The sequence below is a fragment of the Chroicocephalus ridibundus genome, chromosome 16, assembly GCF_963924245.1.
Source record: "Chroicocephalus ridibundus chromosome 16, bChrRid1.1, whole genome shotgun sequence".
NCBI lineage: Eukaryota > Metazoa > Chordata > Aves > Charadriiformes > Laridae > Chroicocephalus > Chroicocephalus ridibundus.
In genome coordinates, this window is record NC_086299.1 from 6,954,978 (window position 1) to 6,976,650 (window position 21,673).

At 45.4% G+C, this 21,673-nt stretch overlaps 1 long non-coding RNA gene across 4 annotated transcripts; it reads left to right on the top strand.

Annotated features, from left to right (window-relative positions):
- Positions 1-670: 670 nt before the first annotated feature.
- Positions 671-19,793, top strand: LOC134524252 (uncharacterized). Of its 4 annotated transcripts, none has more exons than XR_010073523.1 (7): positions 671-726; positions 3,315-3,409; positions 4,588-4,711; positions 13,914-14,011; positions 14,770-14,865; positions 15,274-15,881; positions 16,321-19,793. It is a non-coding gene; the product is annotated as an uncharacterized LOC134524252 (long non-coding RNA). The 4 variants fall into 4 exon arrangements; XR_010073522.1 differs by lacking the exon at positions 14,770-14,865 and adding an exon at positions 14,900-15,104; XR_010073525.1 differs by lacking the exons at positions 671-726; positions 3,315-3,409; positions 4,588-4,711 and adding an exon at positions 10,685-10,918.
- The last annotated feature ends 1,880 nt before the right edge of the window (positions 19,794-21,673 follow it).

The window sequence follows — 21,673 nt, forward strand, 5'->3', positions numbered from 1 at the left end:
ACATTGCAATTGGATGCCTTCCACATTCACTTGCTGCTAAAGTTTCCCAACTTAGATGCTAACCAAGGTATTTCCGCAATAGAAGATGTAAAACAGGTTATTGAGGTTTGTCAGGTTTGTATGAAGACCTTGGGCTATGTTTCAGCCATGTCTTACTGAGCCTCTGGGAAATGCTCATGATACAAGGTAAAAGGGCCTGTTGGGTAGGCACAAACTACTTATATAATAAATACAACCACAGACACAGTAGCTGGTGTTGTACATACAGTATTTCTGTTCACAGGCCACTTTTCTGCAATTAAGGTAACTGGATCCTCTGCTCATTAGCTACAAAGTCCTCTGCTTATCTGCCCTTGCAAAAGACATCTGGAAATGGGTACTTTGGGGAAACCCTGGTTTTTTTTTTTTCCTAATTACGAAGAATTTCGCCATCTATATGTTAAAGTGATGTGTTTTGAGGGGAAAGAAGTCACGTATTGGTGACTTGTGACTGACGGTTTGCATTAAGTGTTTGTGGATCTGCCTCCATAGTGGTACCACTGAGGGGAAAGGGTGGGAACAGATGGGGAGGGGTTGGGACCTTAAAGGGGGTACAGAGACTGCTGTTTTCCCTTGCATTATTTGAGAATACTCTTTTACCCTTGGCAGGTGAAGTGGTAACTTGGTGTCATGATGTCTTGGCCACAGGGTGGAGATCAACGAGCTGACACTCAGTGAAGAGGGCAGGTAATTTTCCTGTGCATGCATATTTCTTTCTCATCTGGCATTAAAATCTACTGCTAAGATCTGTACACAATGTGGGCTTTTAACTAGTGCATGATACTATGATTAAGGATAACTGTGAAGGTAAAATGTAAGTTAAAGTAAATTCACGTTCAGATCATAGTTCCCTAAAGTCTGAGGACAGGAAGGATCTACTAAGGTAATCTGACCAGTAAGCAGTGGTAATTCATTCATTTAATCTACTAAATTGCTGCGTGTCAGAAAGGTGATTCACCTTGATTTAAAGATAAAATAATCCACTGTTTGCCTCGCTACTGATTTTCAGTCCTTAACGCGGTTTCTCTGCGTAGTTCAAGCTCAGCCTCTGCGCCTGGCATTTACCCACTGACTCTTCTGCCCCCCTCTGCTGCTGCAAAGAACGAGCCGCTCCATCCAGCATTTCCCTCTGGGAAGGGTCCCACCCTGCAGTCCGTCGGCTTGGTTTGGCAGTAAGGGCACTACCAGTGAGACCAGTTCAAGTGCCCCCAAGTGTCAGGAGAGCCCTAAACGCTCAGCAAGAGAGTAAGCTGAGCTGGAATTACAGCTCAGCTTCTAGTTGCTGTTTCTGTGCTCTGGAGAGCTTTCATCAGCGAGACCCATCCTTAATGAACTTTGCTTGGATGGGATCATCGCCGTTTTGAAGTGGCGACAGCTCATGCAGGTTATAGGCAGCCGTTGCCCCTTGTGTGGCAGGATGCCAGTCCTTCCTCAAAAAACTGTTCAGTCATGGTGCCAGCATGCCTGTAGGAAGCCTTGGATTGCTGGCTTCCAAATGTGCGCACTTAACAAGGTCATGCAGCTTAGTCTTTCTGTTCAGCTGTAAAGTGTCTCAATTGTCTGGGAAATGACAAAAAGCCACTTGTTCCTGTGGTGGTCGTGCCCAGCAGTGAATAAGAGTGTATTTCCAGCCATTAAATCTGCTTGGGGTCTGTCAGATTAATACCCGCCCGTGCTTGGTAAATCTCAAGCATTTGGCTTCAAACCCTGCTTTTAAAGGGAGCTTCCCGGCGTGCCCTAACCTGTGCGGGTACCACAAGGCCAACCCAAAGGAATCCACGTGCAGCGTAGATATAAGGGTGGAGGCTGGCACTGCCACCGGTGCACGCCTGGGGAGCCTCCCCTGGTGCTGCGGGCGGTGTGCTGGTGAGCATCCCCCGTCAGGCACACCGCAAGGGTGTGCGGCTGCTCTGCGGGAGGGTGGGGGGATCACAAAGCCCAGAACGAATAGGGAAAAGAAGTCATTTCACACACACAAGCGTAGAAATTCATCCAAGCTGTCCCCACGCAACCTGCTTCCTTCAGGCCACCTTTCATCTTTCAAGTTATTCTTCCCTTTTATGCCATGTTGGTGGGACGTGTTCGTTTTACTCTGGCTTTTTCTGCTCTTCAGGGCCAGAGCACGATCTAAGAGCCCTGCAATATACAGGGAGAAAAACAAGGCAGCCACGAATAAATCCAGCATCAGTAGAAACGCGCAGTTTAAAGGGCCTTCTCTGATGCAGGTCTGTGTGGGCAGAGTACAGCTGAGTCACTGACGCCATTTCTCCTCCTCTGTAACAGACTCTCTCAGTTCGGTGCCAGAGGGCCACTTTGGCACATCTCTTCATTTCGGTAGCCCAAATGCGGGTTGTCAAAATGGCTACAGTCACCACGCTTGTGTGCTCTTGTCCATTGTTGGCATGCGCCAGGGTGAATGCGTGTGTGCAAGCATACAAGTTCCAGCATGAAAATATTTCGTGAAAACTCAGTGTTTGTAGCACTTCCTCAGTTAGGGATACAACTGGTTGCTATTTGTGGCTACCTCAGCAAGTAATCTCTTCTTATTTCTTATGAAAAACATAGAAACTATTAACTTAAAGCAGAGATGATAAAATATTTGCCATCTGGATTAAACATGGTTTGCACACTTCCTTTTGTATTTTAATGCAGTAGCTTTTACATTTGCTTCCTGTGTAAACTGAAGTGCAGAGACTGGAGAAGTCTGGAGACTTGAAATATTTATTTGTACCAAATCATCCAACCTCTGCGTCAAACTCTGAACTAGAATTAGGAGGTGGGAGTTGGGAATGGTGCTGGGTGGGAAAACGATGGGATTTCCTGGGCTGCAAAGAGCTCTCTGCTGTCTCATGTGGAAAAGAAAGGCTGTTCAGGAGTTGGTGGGATTTGGTAGGATTTTTTTATTATTCAGCCGTCACTTTAGAAGTTGGAGTAAGGTGGAGGCCTCAACCGCATGGAGAGCCCTGAGGAATTGTGTCAGCAAATGCAGAACTGGCCCTTTTTGCTGCCTGTCGCGGTGGGCGCTCATCGACACCCTGTGCTCCTTTCTGGGGGGAGTCTCCTCTGCATCCTTCCCGAGTGGAAGATGCGGGGGAAAGGAGTGAAGGGCTCATCCCTGTGTAGTACAAGCTCAGGGAAGTCTGTGCGTAAGGCTAGTTTAAAGTATTTTTATGGACATGCATTGAAAAAAAAAAAATAAAAATAATGCTTTGAGCTGTCAGATATCCCACTCACCCCGTCATGCTGTATGTCTTGACCCCTTTTTCTTCCCCCAGCTGCATCTTCACATCACTGCAGGGAAACAAGGGCACCTGGAGGAAAGCAGAGGAGGGAAGTGCCGTTTGCTGCTGCAGCAGGGGACAGCCTCGGGGTAAGTTAGCCTGACCTTTCTGGGCACTGGGAGCTTCAGAGGGGCTCTTAACTGTTGGTTGAAAAATGCTGTAGCATTGGGTGGTCTGTACAGAAGCCTGTTTTTTGTTTTTGTTTTTTTTTAAAAAAAAAACCAAACAAACCAAACCAAAACACCAAGAAGAACCAAACAAACGAACAAAAAAAAAAACCAACAAAAAAACCCCAAACAACCCAAAACCCAACAACCAAACCAGCAAACTTTGTTTCATTTTGCACAGGCTTTTTCTTGTTATCAGGGATGGATTTAATGGGCCAGATTCTTTACTTTCTCAAGCAGGTAATAGTGGAGTTATCCAGTACGGCTGCTCTGAGCCTGTGCTCTGCTGAAATTGGAATCTGGCCCTGCAGCTTTATTAAGAAAAGTAAATGTGAACACTCACTGATACAAAGGAGAGGAAAAATATCCGCATTGTGCGAGTGGTGAGGAGGCTGCTGCAGCTCTGTCTCTGAGGGGCTCCTTTTTAATTAGCTGTGTACACAATAAGTGCTTCTCTGGAGAATGAATGAGGTGCCTTAGTGTCCCTCCACAACCCCACTATCTCTAACAAAATTGCGGGGGGGGGAATATTTGGGATGCGTGGACTTAAGCTTTGTGGGCTGTCAGGAAAAAAGCCTCAGACCCCGAGGGATGGGTCCGGTTGTGTGGGCCTTTAAACCTGGGCCCCTGCACTGATGGGTTTCTGGTGGCCTTGCTGCATTATGTCTCTGTTGCCGGTTCGCTTTTTCCAATTACTGGAGCCTCTGATGTGATTGTGAAGTTGTGGGTTACATTCCTTTGCCAGGAAGAGTCCTGGAGATACCCCTCGTTCTTCCTTAACGCAGGATTCCCTCAGTGAAACAGATTAAATTCAGCCCTGGCACGAGCGTGCTGAGGTCGAAGTGCTCCCGTTCGGTGTTATTCCAGCTTCCCTGAAATCGAGGATGCGGCACTGAAGAAACTCAGTCCTGTGCCGGCCCAAACGGCTGTGTGCTGACCTCTCCCACCAGCCCGCGGGCCGTGGGGACCGTGCCTGGTCCCGAGCTGTGACATCCAGAGGGCCGGCTTCTCTCCTAACCGGGCAGGCTCAGGAAGAGCCTTTATTTGGGCTTGTCTGGGCTTGTTCAGGCCTGAGCCTGCCTTTGTCTCTGCGATCACAGGGATCCCAGTGGATCAGAGGGGATCTGCCCCTGCGACTCACAGCTGCTCTGCTGACCAGACCTCCTCGAGAGACCCCAGCAGCCTCCTAAACCGGAGCCTTCCTGACCTTCTCTGTCTCTTCAGGTAAGTGCAGGCTGCGTTTGTGCTTGTCCCTGCAGATGTGCTGTGTGTCCCTGCCCGTGTTACACTCTCTGCCAGCTTTTCTGCAGAGCCTGCTTGTGTCCGACCGGGGCTGTGGAGGTGGTCGTGGTCTGTGCAAAAATGTGCAGCTAGGTAAACTTTCAGAGGTCTGGAAAGTCAGTAGAAGAATGTTACAGTAACTGCCCTTGCTAGTCTGTCCTGATGGAGAAAGGGGTGTTTCCTTTCCCTTCTTTTCTTTGTCTTTCCTCTTCTGTAGCCCCCTGCCTTCAAGCTCTTCATACAGAAATGCACATTGGAGCTGGGGATACTGGTGAGTGCCTAGTTTTTGAGATCCTGGAAAGTAATAGCACCCAAAAAAGCAGCTGTGTGCTCACACTGTGTGAATGGGCTGCAGCTGGACCGGGAAAGCTGAGGATGCTAGCCAGCAGCTCGAGCCCAGTGAGCAGTGAGTGATTCTGGTGAGTTAGTTGTTTGACTTCTACGTTCAGGAGACAAGGTAAATGAGTTTGTGTGGTATTATCCACTCTGTGGCTCATTGCCATCTCTAGCATTTACATAGGGGAGCATGGAAGCTGAATGCTTAATTCTTTGCAAGGAGCTGGCAGCTCTCGCCTGCTCCTGCTACACTTAGCACAAAACTGCCCTCCCCATCCTATTCCCAGTGTCATTACCCTGCTCAACACGTTGCCTCCACGTTCATTTTGTAATGGAAATGATAAATAATATAGCTCGGATGCTGGTATCGCCTGATGCTCACGTGGGGAAGAAGGCTCTGTTACGCTGTGTTTGGCTTTGCTCCCCTCTGCTCCCATTCAGTCCTCCTGAGCACCGGCAAAGTGAAGCTTGGCTTTACCCGCATCTGGGTGCCCTGAGCGTCACTCACCTGCTTATCATGAGGTTTCGTGTGTCTGTGCAAACCGTCCATGGGACTATCTATTATCTAGATAACCGCTACATTACATAGGAGGGCACCTTTCCATTACTTTGTGGAAGGGCTAGCTCAGATAAGAATTGAAAAAGACACTGGGAGTCATTTCAGATCAGAAGTACGTACGTACCAGTCCATTGGAGCTAACTGGCTACACCAGCCTGGGCCCAGGGCTTGGTGTTACCTCCCCTGCTGCCTTTCAGGGGCATCTCTGCAGAGCAGGTGGGCTGAATGGATTTGAAGTTTTTGTCTGTATTTTGAAGACAGGCCCACCCATGCTTAGGTCTTATATCTCTGGTATAAAATGTATTTATTTGTAAGCAACGTACCTCTCATCTGTACAGTCTGGTTTGGTATTTTCTTAGCTGTACATATGCCAGTGTGTTTTGGAGTTTCCACCTAGTGAGGGTGAGTTTGGTTGTTACTGGATTCATAATTTTTAAGTGCTGTGGGGTGCTTTCTTGTTTTGTTTAGTAGACCAGAGATAAGAAGGGTTATTTTGCAGGACCTGAAAGTAAACATGTAATATCTGGTTCTGATGAATGCCATTCTCTTCTAGTGACTACTTCGCTTCTACCACTGATGGCATTGGCATGCAGTAATGTTAAAGGTGCACCATTCCAGCAAGGAATTACACTTGCGCATGCGTTTACATTTGCAGACAGCTGCAGGAGTTTCAGATTGGGCCTTAACCCTTCAACACTGACAGTTCCAGTGGGCACACTGGTCAGACAGCAGCTCTTCTATTCTTTGAGGAACTTGTAGTCTAACAGAGGAATGGATCTTGTGGGTGGAGTTGCATCTGAGACTCTGCTTCAGGCCTAACGAATCCAACTAAGCCACGTGCAACTGTTGGCTCTGGGCTCTGCGAAATGACCTACTCAGTCTAAATTCCAAACAGAGTAAGAGGGGCGAAGGATTCTTAAATAATGAGGCTCCTTTTTCTTCCCTCCCACTTGCTGCCCTCTGCACCTGGCCCAAGGATGCTGAGTACAGGCAGGTCCGGTGACTACGTTTCTGTCTTGTCATCTCGCACTGTGCTTCGTCCCCCAAGAGAAAGTTAACTGACCTATTTTAAGTAGCTTCACAAAGCTGATGCGCAAAAGAAATATTTGAGGGATGAGTGATGTTAAAGTAGTAACATGAGGCTAAAGTCACTGCTTGAGCAGCTCCGCTGATTTTGGTGGAGTAATCCTGGGGGTGCTTGTTGCTTCATCAGATTGGGATTCTCCAAAACTAGTTTTGTGGGGCTTTTTAACATTCTTCTCACTTAAAAAGGCTGACAAAAACATCTATCTGGGCAGACAGAACTATGGATAAGCTTTAGGAGGAGAGTTTGATCAGAGCAGAAAAGGAAAAGCTCCTCTGAACACAGTAGCTTAGGAATTGTGTGTTGCTGCTAGCTGCCCGTCATGTTCTCTAGTACTTTGCTCTGTTTCAAGCTGTTATGTATCATGGAGGATGGACAGGCTTGTAATGTAAGTGACACAATAGTGGATTTCGTACCAATAATGAGGAGAGAACATCTTGGTGCACGTTCCTTGTCTCAAAGAGTGCGGGATCTAGAGGATTTTTAGTACAGATTTTGAAAAATCTTTTCCTTGTGCTCAATTATACTATGGCCTTGGGAAGAAGATGGTTAAATGAGAAACAATACATCAGTGTGTTCTTGCTGAAAAGGTGTCAGTCCTCCTTTTTATAAAAAACAGTTATTTCTGCCTGTTCTCTATAGCTGGATGGAGAGGACTTCTCAGCAGGCTTCCTTGTACGATTAAGAGCTCATTTCAAGCGTATGATGAAACTTGCTAGTCCATTTTGTAGGCAAGTCTGTGTTTCCTTGTGTTTTGAAGGTAGAACACCAGTAATCTTCCAGTAACTGGTACAGACCATCTCTTAATGCAAACAGAGAGAAGTTAATAACACATGAGCCATTGTTTTGTTTCCAAAGAGAGTCTCAGCTGAAGGGGCTTATACAACTGCGGGACTCTAATTCAAGCCTTCAGTTCTATGTACTTTTTTTTCTGTTTGCATTTGAATGCATTGAAGGAGCAGTGACCAGGCATCAAAACACTATGCCCAGCCTGTCTGAAGTGACCTTCTCCCTGAAATAAGAATCCGTCACCCAGTGGACAAGAGAAGGCTTTGGTAAGAGGAATTAGAGCAAACAAATTGTATACTGCTGAAAATGGAGTTTGAATCTTTTGCACTCGAGCCTTCTTGTAGATGTTCTCCCCCTGTGATGTGGATCTACTGCTACACCTCTTCACAAGGGAGGCAGCTAAGATGCAAGACTCTTACCTTGTCTAGGGTATCGCAGTGCGCTCATGATTAATCGAAATGCATCTTACAAGGGACGACAGTCTTTTCCCTTGTGCAACTAGATATAGCCCATGTCAAGTTTTGCTAAACAGAGGCTTTAATCACCTCGAAAGCCAAGGTGAAGCTAAAGGCAGGAGTGATGTCTGGCACTGTTTCAGTACAGGTAACCTTGGGCAGGGGGAATGTGGGGAGGAAGACGTGCTTCTGGGGAGCACCTGGGAGTAACTTCCCTCATTGTGTTGGAGGCATCCTATTGCCCTTTCACCAGCCTTCGGTGTCACAAGGTGTATCCCATCTCCTTGGGCAGATGGGAAGGCCGGATAACATGCTGATAATAATCCCGATCTTCACACCTCCCTGCACATTTTGGTGGTGCATGGTGAGCATCTCAGCGTAGAGGATGGTCGCAATGTCAGCCACTGGTGCATGGGACTCTTCTGCAGTTCTCTGGCTATTGCGGTGAGTGGCGGACTGAGCAGTAGTGGGCGTCAAAACGTGAATTTCCCTAATGCAGCTCAGACAAGGGGAGAAGCTGTGCAGGCAGCACACCCTGTTTGACACCTGGCTTCTTGCATTGAGGCAAAGATGTACAAATGGGTGGGTCTGACCTTGGAACAAAAGACAGGCATGTCCAGAAGGAGACTCTATAAAGATCCCTCGAAGTTCTGATAAAGGAGGAGCCTGAGCTTAATAAACCAGAAAGGACAGCACTGGCTTATTCTCCGCTATGAATCAGAGTCAGTAAAATCTCTGCTATGAATCAGCCTTGCAGTGTCCTCTCTGTCCCAGCAGACTGAACTGGGGGACAGGTCAGGAACTTTTTGGGCTGGATAAACTTGTCTTTTTCAGGCCCGTCTAGGCTATAAACCCACAGGACTTTGTTTTTCGGACTGACATGTGAGAGTATACATTGGGCTAGTGACAGCTATGACTCTGGGTTTATCATCTATGGCTAATGCTTCTGCATTGCTTGGTTAATGAGTCACGGGTGCTTACGTGTGGCTTACACTCCTCTGAAACCTGCAGCGCGCAGGATCCTGCCCAGGCCTGTCCCAAGATACTGAATCAGCAGAATCCCTAAATAACCTGGTGTTCTTAGCTTAAACTGACTGCTGCAGAGTGGAGCCAGCTAGGAAAAGGGCTAGCCTTGCGTCCAGGAGCTCCAGCAGCATTGCAGCCTTGGATGGGGCCGTCCACCATGCTTTACTGGTTTGCACAACTTGCTGCTGGGAAGTACTTATGTCTGTGGAATGTCTCCCCAAAAATTAATGGCACTTGTGTAGATGTAGTAGCTACCTCGGCTGCTGGTAGAACTGTGAGCTGTTTGTGTAAGCTCCAAAGTGACAACTCTGTAAAGACCTTCTCTAAGATGCAAGAGGGAGAACCAATTGTTATGGTATTTGACAAATGACCGCGGAGCAGGCTTAACAGGACACGTTTGCTTCTGCTTAAACTTTTGGGTGATGAAGTTCACTCTGGCTGTGTGTTTTATTTAAGTTAGATAAGATACGGGGAGGGAATTGTGTAAAGGGAAGAGATAATATGCAGTAAGGTCAATGTGTGAGATGTGACGGTGCATGTGCCTTCGTGGTAACACAAGTGCTAGGTGCTCTTCCAGCCAGAGACTGGACTACTTTAAAGGGCTTTTGCTGCTGGACATCTCTGATCTCCTTTGGGAGAGAAGGTGGGGGGGGAAAGGTAATGAAAGCTTTGTTAGATGTTGGTATTACAAGGGAAAGAACAGAATTTGCTAGAATGCAGAGGGCTCTTGGCTTGTCTTCATGTAAAAGGAAAAATAAAATCTGAAAGAAAGGAAGAAGTTGCACTGAATCTGGCAAAGAATGAATTGCTTAACTGTTGTAGAAGGCGGCACGAGCCTGCTGTACTCTGGGTGTGTTTCTCGCTGCACAGTATGTGGAGAAATTCAGAAAGTGAGGTGTGTGTTCATTCCATGGCTTTATCTAGTTTTGATGTGGGGATTTAATATTGCTGAAGCCAGTGATATTAGCCAGGCCCGATCAGATCCCAAATGAAGATTCACTCGGGTGAGATGCGGTGGATTTTAAATATGATGCCTTTTAAGGAATGGGAGGAGGTGGTTGCTGTAGATTGTCTTCATAGTATCCTTAACCGTACCGTGTTTTAGGGAAGTTTTGTGTCTTGGAGTAGGTGACTGAGTGACAGACAGCACTCCTGCAGATCTCAGTAATGTAATAACCTGAACTCCTCCTTGAATTTCCCCGGTTATATCTGAGAGCTTTTGTGCTTCTCAGCGTGCAGGAAAGTTTGCGGAAAAGAAGCTACTGAGAGCAAATCTGGCTTCCATCTGCAACGTGATCCAGGGCTACAAAACTGCTGCTGCTTTTTTGCTTGTCACCTGCAATAAGATGAAAACAGCCTGTTACCCAAATGGCTGTGTCCCCCTGAGCAAAGTGACTAGCTGGAAACCAGTGGGGTTAGGAATGCGACTGTCCTACAGGTAGGAATGCTGACCGATCTCAAACTAGGAGGCTATCTTTAATCTTATCTGTCATTCTGTCACTTACTTATCTTGTGTGATTTTTGCCTGTCTTTCTGTGTTTTAGGGAAAGGAATTGCTAGTCCTGTCTATTCTTTTCTCTTAGTTCTGCTTTGTTTTAAACAGCCTGTGACTCACTGCAAAGGTATTGTCCCATTTCCTTATGAGCTGTGAGGCTGGCCTGCAGGAGCGGTGGCACTACGTGGGGTGGAGTCGTAGCTATATCAAGAAAGCCGGAACCGTCTGAGTTTGCAGTGAGAGTGAATTATGAAGCAGGTACCTGCGCCGCTCTGGAGCCCGCGTTCGGCTTGTTTGCAGTATATCAGGCTTAGCAGCAGGAAGCTGGGCTCACCTGGGAGCTTAGGTGGACTTCAGGTACCACTGCCAGCTGGATGATCTCCTACCACAGGACTGTAAGAAACTGGTAAATATCTTTCCTATGTCATTATATCTCATAAGGAAAGCTTCTGCTGTATGAGAAATAAAAAAAGGCAAACAGGAGTTGTTAAGCAGCACGTGTCCTATATTTGGGGTATTAGGATGCTATAGGGAGTTTGGAGGAGAAAGTGACAGGAAAAGTATGATGATAACAATGACTAATAAGCGTTGCCAAGAGTCATAGCCTAGAACCATTTTCTGGGTGACTTGGTGGCATATTGCAGGAGATGCAGTAGGACATGGGATAATACAGCGCTAATTTGAAAACTTTTGAAGAGACTAACCCAAAACTCAAGATCCACATATCAGAGGACTTGTAGCAAATCAAAGTCAGAATTTATCAAATGTATTCTTATCTCAAAGAGGGAAACCTGTCTGTAAGGTTATAAGTCATGAAAACTGACTGTATTTGGAGAAGCAGGACACTTCCTCTCCTACCTGAAGGTTCATAATAGGGAAGACTGACACCTTCTTTGGGAAAAAGGAGAGGACTTGTTCTTGTTCTGCAACCACCACTATTGGTTCGGTGTAAGTTTAGATGCCTTAGAAGCTTTAAAATGTTTTTTCTTTGGGATTCCAGTTCATCCTAGTAAGCATAATAGACTTGGATAGACATTACTTCTAATTCTATGGTTTAGAAATCGACAGGGTTGATTAAAACAGCCTGTATAAGAGACATTGAGCATCCTGACTGAGTTTTGAAGTTAGCCTTGTTTAAAACAGGTAGTCGAACTAGCTGATAACCAGGAGTCTCTGCCATCCTAAATCTTTCTGAAGTTTCAGAAGAACTTTCTGAAGTTTTCAGAAGAAAACTGTCATTTCATCTTTCTCATTCAAGCTTTCTCCTGTTGCTGAGCTTCACCCACAAATTTCACAGATGAAAATTCGGCTTTGTTTTGCCTTAAACCAGGAAGTACTTGAAGCCTCCAGTGACAGAGCATGTTTGCATCAGGCTTCCAGCAGGAATTGTTCAAATCAGTTCAAACCAAAAACTTTGTTTCACGTAGTAGCTCAAGGCTTGTGACTAGGTCAGTCATAGCTTAAAACTCCTCTTGTTGACAATAGCAGGACGACACAATGCTGGGAATGAACTTGAAGTAAATGTGCCCAATTAAATGAAGCTTATGCTATCACATATTTTGTTGATGACGGAATGATTGCTGCAGATCTTACCTGGCAGGACTTCTTACCTTTCTTGGAATTCAGTATTTCCGTAACAGGAGAGTATCTCCATCCTCCACACCCACCAGCTTGTTGGTTTTTAGTAGTGATTCCTTTATAGGCTAATTCCTTGTAGCCAGTTCCCTAAAGCAGAATGCTTTGTGTAAATGCACGCTCACAGTAAATTTGCCAGGTATCTGAGCTAAAGGGAGGAGAAAAGATTTGCTGTTAGACAAGTTGCTGAAACGGAAAAGTTGCTCAGCTTATTGGCCAGCAGCTTTGCACAGGTCCCTGCTAATTCTAAACTAGGTAAGTTGTTTGGTTTCCTTGTAAGGCTTCAAAGCTGTTCCCAAGTCAGTCATCCCTAGATATATAGCTTCTGACCATCTAGAAATAAGAGCAAACTCAAGAGCAGGATAACTTACTGTGGTATTGCAAATGCTTGCTTTTCCTGCAGCCACAGCAGTGAATAATCAGTTAAACGACTCCGGGTCTCTGCAGAGAGGATGCTTTTGCTGTGTAGTTTTCAAACTGGACTTGTAAAACTTGAAGGATCCTTGCCTGATTGCCAGCTTGTTTGGGCTCCACATGATGGGAAATCCCATTCACATCTGTGGAAGCTTGTGCATTTCTTATTTGCGGGGAAAAAAATAGTCATGTCTATTGTCCCAGACTCATGTAATTAAAAACTTTTGAGCTGCAGCTTGTATGTTCTCTCCAGGTACATCAATAGGAAGGGTGGAGAAGAATGCTCCTACATACCTCCCTGCCTTCATTTATACTTAATACCAGGAAGATTTTTGTCCATGTTAAGGAAAGATGATGTTTTTCTAAGATGACTGTGCAGTGATTTGGGAGAAAGAATTAATATCTTGTCTCGTGCAACACCGTTGCTAATGTTTGTGCAGAATAAACCCTTCAAGGGTAGGAATGCATTCTTCTACCATAACGCTGTACTGTGCCAGTCCCCATTCAGTTGACATCTTAGATTGATTGTACCATAAAGAATATAATGAGCTGCACTAATTTAATAGATATTGTCTAGATTTATTGAGATCTTTGGCTACCAGGAGCAGGACTCAATGGATTAGATCCAACTGAGACACACATTAGCATCTAAGATGCTGGCCCCTTGCAGCTGAAGGCTTGAGGCTCGTTTGGACCAGCTGAGCAGTACCCATGTACTGCTGCACTCCCTCTCTCCTACTTTGGGTGTTGGGCACATATTTCTTTTTAGGGCTGCCCTTCCTGTGAGCCTTGAATTATGAGGGTGGTTTTGCTGCTCCATGGTCTCCCAGAGTGTTAAATAGTTTCAGTTGGATGACTTGTTTTCCTCTTTTCCTAAAGCACTAGGAACTCTTACGGGAAGCAAGCAGCAGAAGGGAGCTAAAATGATTTGAAAAATTAAAAGCAGGATCATTTTCCTGCTGCATACATACAAGGTTGTTCCCTAAAGCATCTTTTCCCTGGCCCTGTTGTGCTTAATTTTTAGTGGCTCAAAGGAAAGTTTTACAGTTCCCAAAACAGCAATTCTGCAGTCCCGTACGTCCCCGGAGGAGGATGAAAGATGAAGTAGTGTCTTCCTCTTCTGTACCAGATTGTTTTGCTCTCCTATAGCTGTGCTTGTCCCTGACCTGTTAATTGCCTTTGAGATAGTCTGGTTTGTTCTGATCCTGATGGGAAATGTTGGAGGGATGATTAGGTCATTGTTTAAACAAGACAGCTAGTTCCAGAGTGGGACACGTTTTCAGGGCAAGAGGGTGGGTACTGTTGTCAAGTCTCGATTTTGATGTTTTGGAATTGTTTGCCTTTTTCCTTAGGGTGAAAAGGTTACAGTCAAGAAGTGATTTCTTAATTAATTGGTGCTGGCTCCTGGGAGAGGGGGAATGGAGCCCTTGTTCTGTTATCACAGTGCCTGGTAGGTATTATTGTTCTCTGCTGTGCTGGTTTGATTGACGTGCAGTTACAGCACTTCATTTCACCTTTGTCAGTCTCCTTCGATATCACGTAGAGGGCATGAGCTCTTCCCATCACCCGCACTGCCATCCTGTACAACAGAAGCCACTGAACTCTATCTCACGACTCCTGAAGTAAACCCAACAGGTTTGTCTTGGGTTACTCTGTCTTTTGAAAAAAATATATGCTCCCAAATGCTGGCCATTCTGAAGGCCCGGTGATAGCCAGGAGTCTGGGGTTTTAACATCTGCTTTTCAGTTTGAAGTGTTTCCAATTCTTGCCTTTCAGCTGGTGCTCATGCCTTTCTCCACAGGATGGCAGGTTTCTGATAATTTATTGAAAGATGAAATGTAGTTTCACTGTGAGCAAAACAGGGTGAGAGCAAGAAAGAATGGAGAGTCTTAGCGCTCTCTGTCTTACTATCCAAACACAAACTAAATTCCTGGGCTTGGGGAATTTTTAACCTGGTGCATTAGGAGGGGGAATGGAAGGCTTAGATGTCTCAGGGTATACAGACATAGTGTTGCCAGTGGATCACCCAAAGAAATGAGAGGCTGACGAAAGCCAGTGAGCTTCTAGTCATGCAGCATGTTTTACCTTTATACTGGAGTGTTGCACAAGAGGCCCTTGAGTCATAACCTGCTTTTGAGGCTGTGATGCAAGAGTTAAGGAATTGCTTTGCCCTGAAGGTTGTCTTCTCACATGTTCGTGTGTTTCCAGGAACTGAGGATTGCAAGAATGCTAGATAACACCGTATCTTGTGTATCTTAGGCTGTTCCACATGTTTAATAGCAAAGTCAAATGGCTTTAGTACAAGTAAGTATTGGTCTCCTTTTCATTTGTTTTGCAGATGATTGTGTTCCCAGTGAGCTCTCTTCCTGTCTGTGTGGCCTAAGAGCAGAGCTGTGCAGTCAAGTGAACCCACCAAGAGTTTAAACAGTTTTGTGTCTTAAACTATTAAGCCCCTGGAAACACTCTGTTGTTCCACTGTCTTGCCTGAATGGTGTTGTGTGAAACTTGGGAACTCATTGAGATAAATATGGATTTGCAGACAAGTAAGCTGGGTTTACCACGTTAATGTTTGTAATTCTTAGAGGCCTTAAACAAGATTAGGTGTAAGGGACAGGGTAACTGTCAATTCATGGTTTTAAGCCTCTTCTCCCTTGAAGGCTGTCTGCTTCAGTACTGCTGCAGTTGCTTCATTGACTCTTTATTTGTCCCCAGACTCATGCCTTCTGTGAATGAGAAGAGAGGAGGAGCTCGAACAACCTGCCCTAACTTCCCTCCTTGCGTGATGCCAGCTGTGAGTGTTTCTTTGGCAGTGTCTTAGCTGGTTGTTGTGAACAATAGTCAAGGAAGCAATCAGCAAGTATACTGCCCTAGAAGTGCTACACATTGTTGGGCCTGCCTCATCTCCCTGGCTTGAGAGGTGGATGGGGATCCAGGTTGGGATGCTGCCCAGGGGTACTGTGGTGCACTGCAGCTTGAGGTGTCTGCTGGAGCGGAGCGCTAACGTGAGAAATGCCACAGGATGCCTGATGATGTGGTCACTGCATCAGAGATGAGATGAAGAAAAGAGAAGATAAACATGCTGCAAGTTGCTTTGCTTGTTCTTTGTCCTTCCCACATGCATCTTCCGGAGGGTAAAATACCAGCTATTGTTAGTAACGCTGCAAAAAGGCTACACTAGAAATTGGGAGAAGGATCTGCTTTTAGGAAGAATTCATCCAAACATCAATCTCGGGCTGCTAATGACAAGCTAACTTGGCTTTGAACCTAGCATGGGAGCAACCCACCTGTCATCACTATTTCTCCTGGGTGCTGGTGAGCAGGTATGCATCGCAAATACATCGACTCAGGTGCCCAAAAACTTAGCTAGTCTTTCTGGGGAAGAATTAGTTAGATTTTAATTAGGCAATGAGGCATTGCTACTTACATTGTCTGGATAAGAGGGAGGCAAGGAAGATTTATGGAAAGGACAAATCCATTATGGGATTGTTCTAAGGGAGGAAATGTAAGAGCATCCCAATCTTGAAAGAACGAAAGACCGTGCCTAAATCTTGTTTAGACTTCCAGTAGTCACACAGAGGATAAGAGCTTACACTAATTTTGAACAAACCAAGTTGGTTTTGTCTTTTCTCTATGGCCCTTGCTGACTTGGCATGAGCTGGGTGTCAAAATCCGGGGACATGGGAACTCCACCCCTCTTTAAAAAGCTAGCTATGACTTTGGTTGCTAACACTTCTGTGTGCCTTTTTTTTTTTAATCCAGACATGAACATAATTGCACCAATTACAGGAAGTTGTGCAACTTCATGAACTGTCTAGAAAAGTTCTGCACTCAGAAGGTAATGGGTGGCCAGGAGGGAGCACGGTATCCTTCTGTTGCAAGTCTTCTGAAACTTCACGTCTGCCTTTTGCAGGGTAATTGTCATGAGACAGATGTTTTGAGCTAGTACATCAGATTTCCTGATAAAATACTACTTTTCTATGGCTTTTTACTTTCATGTTTTTTGTTTCTTTATGGAGCCAAAGATGACCATGAGTTCCAGGCTTTTTGGGGAGAAACGGGGTGTTATAGGCAATAGGAATGGCTAAAAAGGATATCATTGGAAGATCACAGTGAAGATTGCTGCAGAGAGTGCCTCTTTCTATTCTATGTAAATGCCCTTTCTAGTGCCCCTTCCCAAAGTGCCGCTGCTCCATGCTGGCGTCTGAGCTGGGTGTTGGCTGAATGGAACTGAAGCAATGGCTGGAATGTGGTCGGAGTGACAAACGCGTGGGGCTTGACCTGCCTTGCTTTGCATGTAATTGCTGAGCAACTTCACCTGTGTTAATAAAGTCAGTGAATTTGAATTCCAGGTTACAAGAGTATGTTCTGCTCTTCACGTTTCCTGTAACGTAGCTCTGCAGTAGTGCTGAGACCAGTATGGCTGGCAGTGGCTAACCATCCCGTTTCTGTAAATATGTGTATTTCGAATAGTTCTGTTAAATGTGCTCTTTGCTACCTGGCAAAGAAGCATGATGCAAACAGCGTTGTTGAATGCCAAGTGGTGTTCTGGAGTGCCGTGTTGGGAAGGTGACCACAGCTGACCCCTTAGTTGGATGAAGGGTGGTGGCTGTGCGCTGGTCTGCTGGGACCTGAGCAGTCAGCACCCGCGCACGGGGAGGGAATCTGTGAATGGTTTAGCACAAACATCTTATGTCTGCCTTCAAAGAAGGAGGGTGAGAAGTATGATATTGTGTTTTACGTCCCATTTTTCAAGGTCATATTTGGATTCTGGTCTGTAAATGTTGAGTGTCCTTGCGTCAATGAAAGAAATGGTCTCCTGGGGGCTGTTGCACCCTTTCCCTTTGGCAGAATTGTCTCTTTGCTGCTTTGCACTTCATCTATTTCAAATAACTTGTGTGAAATAACTTGAGTGAGGCTCCTAGCTCAGTAACCAGGGAAGCTGACATGCTTCATGACTCTTCCTACTTGAGGGGTCTCATTATTAGCTTTTATATTCCTGTCTCATCTGTGTTAAAACTACAGGCTGTCGGCAGACCTTTCTGTTGCAAAGTACAGTGTATATGCCCAATTCAATTCACAGTAAAAGCTACACCCCAAAAATACTACTATTTGGCCTATTTTCTTACTACTAAGTAGAAGAGATGTAGTCTATACATTTTTATTATAGATAATGAGACTAGCTAAAAAAAAAAATCATTGAAAGATTGCCATGAAATTCCCTATAAAGAGTGCCTCGCTGTACTCTCTGCGAGTGCCCTTTCCCAAAGTGCCACCTCTCCGTACTTCAGTCTCAGCTGGGTGACTGTAAGACCAGGTCTTAAATGTAATGGTTTTTTTGTTCATGGCATACTCTGTTTCATTGTGAATGTACTATATTAATACCTTTATTTTTCTCCATGCAGCCACGGCACGAAGGAATAGCCCATATAAATCTCCTAATTTAAATTTGAAATGAAAAACTATCACAACACTTGGAGCACGCTTTAATCCATTGATTGTGCTGGCTTGATTCCAGCAGTGTAACTAATTACATTCTGCCTGTGAAAAATTCGCATTGCTCATGGCTGTTTTTGGAGAGTTGCTGGCTTGAATCCTTGTGTCATCTCTGCAGCCTGACTACACATTTTTGATGCTAATGGAAAACTGCGTTCTATGACTAAGCACCTCTCCTTGACGAAACGAAAAGCCATGGGGCTTGCTGAACAGATCCAGCAGAGTGCTCTGCTGGTAAGTGATGGGTGTCTCCCGTTTCAGCAGTCGCGTTCACACACTCCGCTCTGCGATCCCAGTGCACGGGAGGTGGAACACGAAACACTGCATAAATCCCAGGCTCATCTCCATCCAGCAGGTTTTTACGCTGTCTCCCTTGCCTCAGGGCCATTCTTCTATCCCAATGCCGAGCCTGCCAACGGCTGAAAATTTGTGACTCGAACAGTTGCCTGTCGTGTTGGTCTGGTTAAAGATGATAAGGCAACTGCATATTTCAGTCTCCTGAGAATCACAAGGCGTCGGGCTGGAGTAACATCTAACATGCCAGCTAGTGCTCAGACACCGAAGCAGACCTGCCTGCCACGGAGGGCGTAATTCTGTTTTGCTGTTGAACAACAGGGGGATGGGAGGCAGGAGAATGGGGGGTGTTAATCTAGAAGTAGCAGCAGCAGAGAAAGTCACAGTATTTAGTCTTGCATAATCAAAGTAAAATAGGAATTCATATAGCATTTGTTAATTCCAGAGAACCTAGAATGAACTTAACTAATTACAAAACTATGGAACTTTGCTTTGTAGTTTCCCATGCAAGGAGAGTCAGGGAAAACAGTGCATATCCTTTATAGCTCCAAATTACTTTATTGGCTCTACGTACTTCTATGTGTGTTGCAATTCTGCTTCCAGCAAGTCTGTTCCCTGTATGTAAATGGCCTCCCACTGGGCTGAACTTCCAGCATGACTCTTCGCATCTGAGTGTCAGATTCCTCCTGCTTGACTCGGTAGTACCTTGCTGTACTCGTTACAGAGCTGTCCTGATGCCAGTGTTTGCCAAATAAAACCTTTCAAATCTCTGAAAGCTCTTTTTCTGAGAAGAAAAGCTGCGTGAGGGTTGGCTGTGGTGTCTGCGCCTGTTTAACTGACTTCCTTGTTGCTTAGCGTTCTTAGTAGATGTGTAGGGAATGTATTTCCTCGTGGGTTTCTCTTGCTTGATTCTTCTAAATCTATTTGAAGAAGTTGTTGTCTGGAGGGGACAGCTACTGAGAAATTGTGATGAAGGCTGTCAGTGATCATTTTGGAATTTCTCGAGCAGCCCGAGATGTCTTTCACTAATGCTATGTCAGAAGCTGTCTGCATTAGTGTGTATCCAAAATGGAATAGATGGGGTTAATAAAGTCAAGGATTAGGTCCTTAATCTGCACAAGGATTGCTAGAAATGTAGATTTTTATTTTTTTTTGTCACATGCTAGAAAAAGTAACAAAGGACAAACATGAGGATTTTCGTCTCCCTCGGAAGCCTTCTCTTAACCGTGCTGCCCTGGCTTCCTCTCAGCTGATGCAGTGGACCCAAGGATCAGGTGATGATTTACAAAAATGGTCTGGTTCTCCTGGAAATGAAGAGCTCAGGTGCTGGTAAAGCTGTTGGCTAGCTTCTTTTTTCTTTTTTTTTTTTTTTTTAAATTGCATTAGGATTCCAGAGTTAGGTTTATGTTAACTCTTGGCTAGATGTTCTCGTGCATACAGTGTCTCCCATGGGAGCAGCCCAGCTGTGCAGGTCTGCGTCAGTGAAAGGCTCCACGCCGTGCGTTTCATTTCGCGTTCCTCTGAGAAGGGCGGGAGTTGGGTGCCTTATTGCTCCCAGGCTGAGCCCTGAGACGCTGATGAGTACACAAACAGTTGTACTGACTTCCTTGAGAGGAACTGCATGGTGATTTGAAAACTAAAACATTAAAGGGTTTTTGTCCAAACTGAGCCTTTAATGGCTGACTTCTTAAAAAAAAAATATATATATTTCTGGTTATTTCAGTAAGCATCTGCTTTCTTTTCTGGGTGCAATGAAACCGGGCTCTACTTTTTTCCAAGTTGTTACTTGCAACTACTTCTGTCTAAGCTGTGGGCACGAAGCAGGGATGGCAAAAGGTGACCAAGGTCCATCTGCTGGTCCATCTGCCTTCATCAGAGAGAACGAAACGGCGGAGAAGCTCTTGTCAGAGCAGGAGAATGATGAGGGGAGAACTATTACTGCCTGGAACAGCAGTGACCTCTTGCGGATAGTGAGGATGGCTGGTTCTGCTGGCAGCTGGCACTTGGAGTCGGAGAATATTATTCTGTTGTGATTATATCTGTGGCCTTAAAGTGAATATGGTACTGGAAGCTCAGATGCTCTTGGCTGGGTATCAGAAACAAACGGATATAAGTCTCTTCTTTCTCACGTGTATGTCCTCTGCAGTGGTGATGTGAAATAGAGTCCTAATTATTCAGGAGCAATCCAGACGCTTCTCTCACCCTGCTGAACCCGAGTTGGCCTTGGAGCACATCAGGGGGGTGGGACAGAGTGAGAGCAGAACTCTTGCTCGTGTCCTTTTTCCATGAAGTGTTATCTCAGATAAAAGTTGTCTTGCTGATCTGGCAGAAAATCAGGAGAGTAGGGTGGCATGGAGGCAAGCAAGGACTGCGTCTGGGGTGTGCGGAGGTAGGGCTGAGCCCTAATAACCGCCCCAAAGCCCTAAGGCGTATAACCAGGTTCCCAGTTAACTGCGAACTGTGCCTCAGCCCAGCTTCTCAGCTGGCTGCAAAGGCGAAAGAAACGCTTCCTGTTGAAGCCTTTTCACTTTTTTTTTTTTTTAAAAGGGTTATATCAGTACATTCTACCTCATGGTGGTTAGTGGAGGTAAATTTATGTACTTATAGCTCAACTCATGCTTTATAAGATGCAGGGTATAGCCTGTGTGTCAGAAAGTTCTTTTAGTAGTTGGGGAGATGAATTCAAGTCAGGAAAAAAGACTTTCTGTGTCTTTCCACCAAATACCAGGTTGCTTCGCCTCCCTGTGCTTTAAGAGCACCTGAAGGTGAAATTCTCAAAGGAGAATCTTCACTTTGAACGTTGCTTTAGGACAAGCTAGTCGCTTCGATTTTTTTACTTCTGCCTTGTCTGAGCTACACACAACACTGCCTTTGAATTGCCATGTATCACAGTTTCCAAATCATTCTGTCTTCTGGACAACTGCAGATTCCATGGGACTGAAGGGCAGGAATGTGTATCTGGGCAGAGACAGCTGCACCGCTGCCCTGCAACTAGCAGGGAACAACACCAAGCGTACAGGAATGGCGCAGAGATGCTGGTGGTGGGTGTCTTGCACGTGCAGATGTCAAGAAAATGAAAGGTAGTGGGAATCTTTAGTAAGACTCGGTTTTGAAGCACTAACTCATCACGCATGTCCTTCTGAGCGGTGACTTCGGTGTGTGCACTTACCATACTCCTATTTCTAGAAAATAGGGCGAGATCTGGCAGAAGATCCCTGTGCCTGTCCAGTTTCTTTCTGATTGCGAAGGGAAAGATACATCTCTCAGTGAGTTGAGACAAAACCAGAACTTTCATTTCCACAAACTTGTGGTTGTGATTCAGATA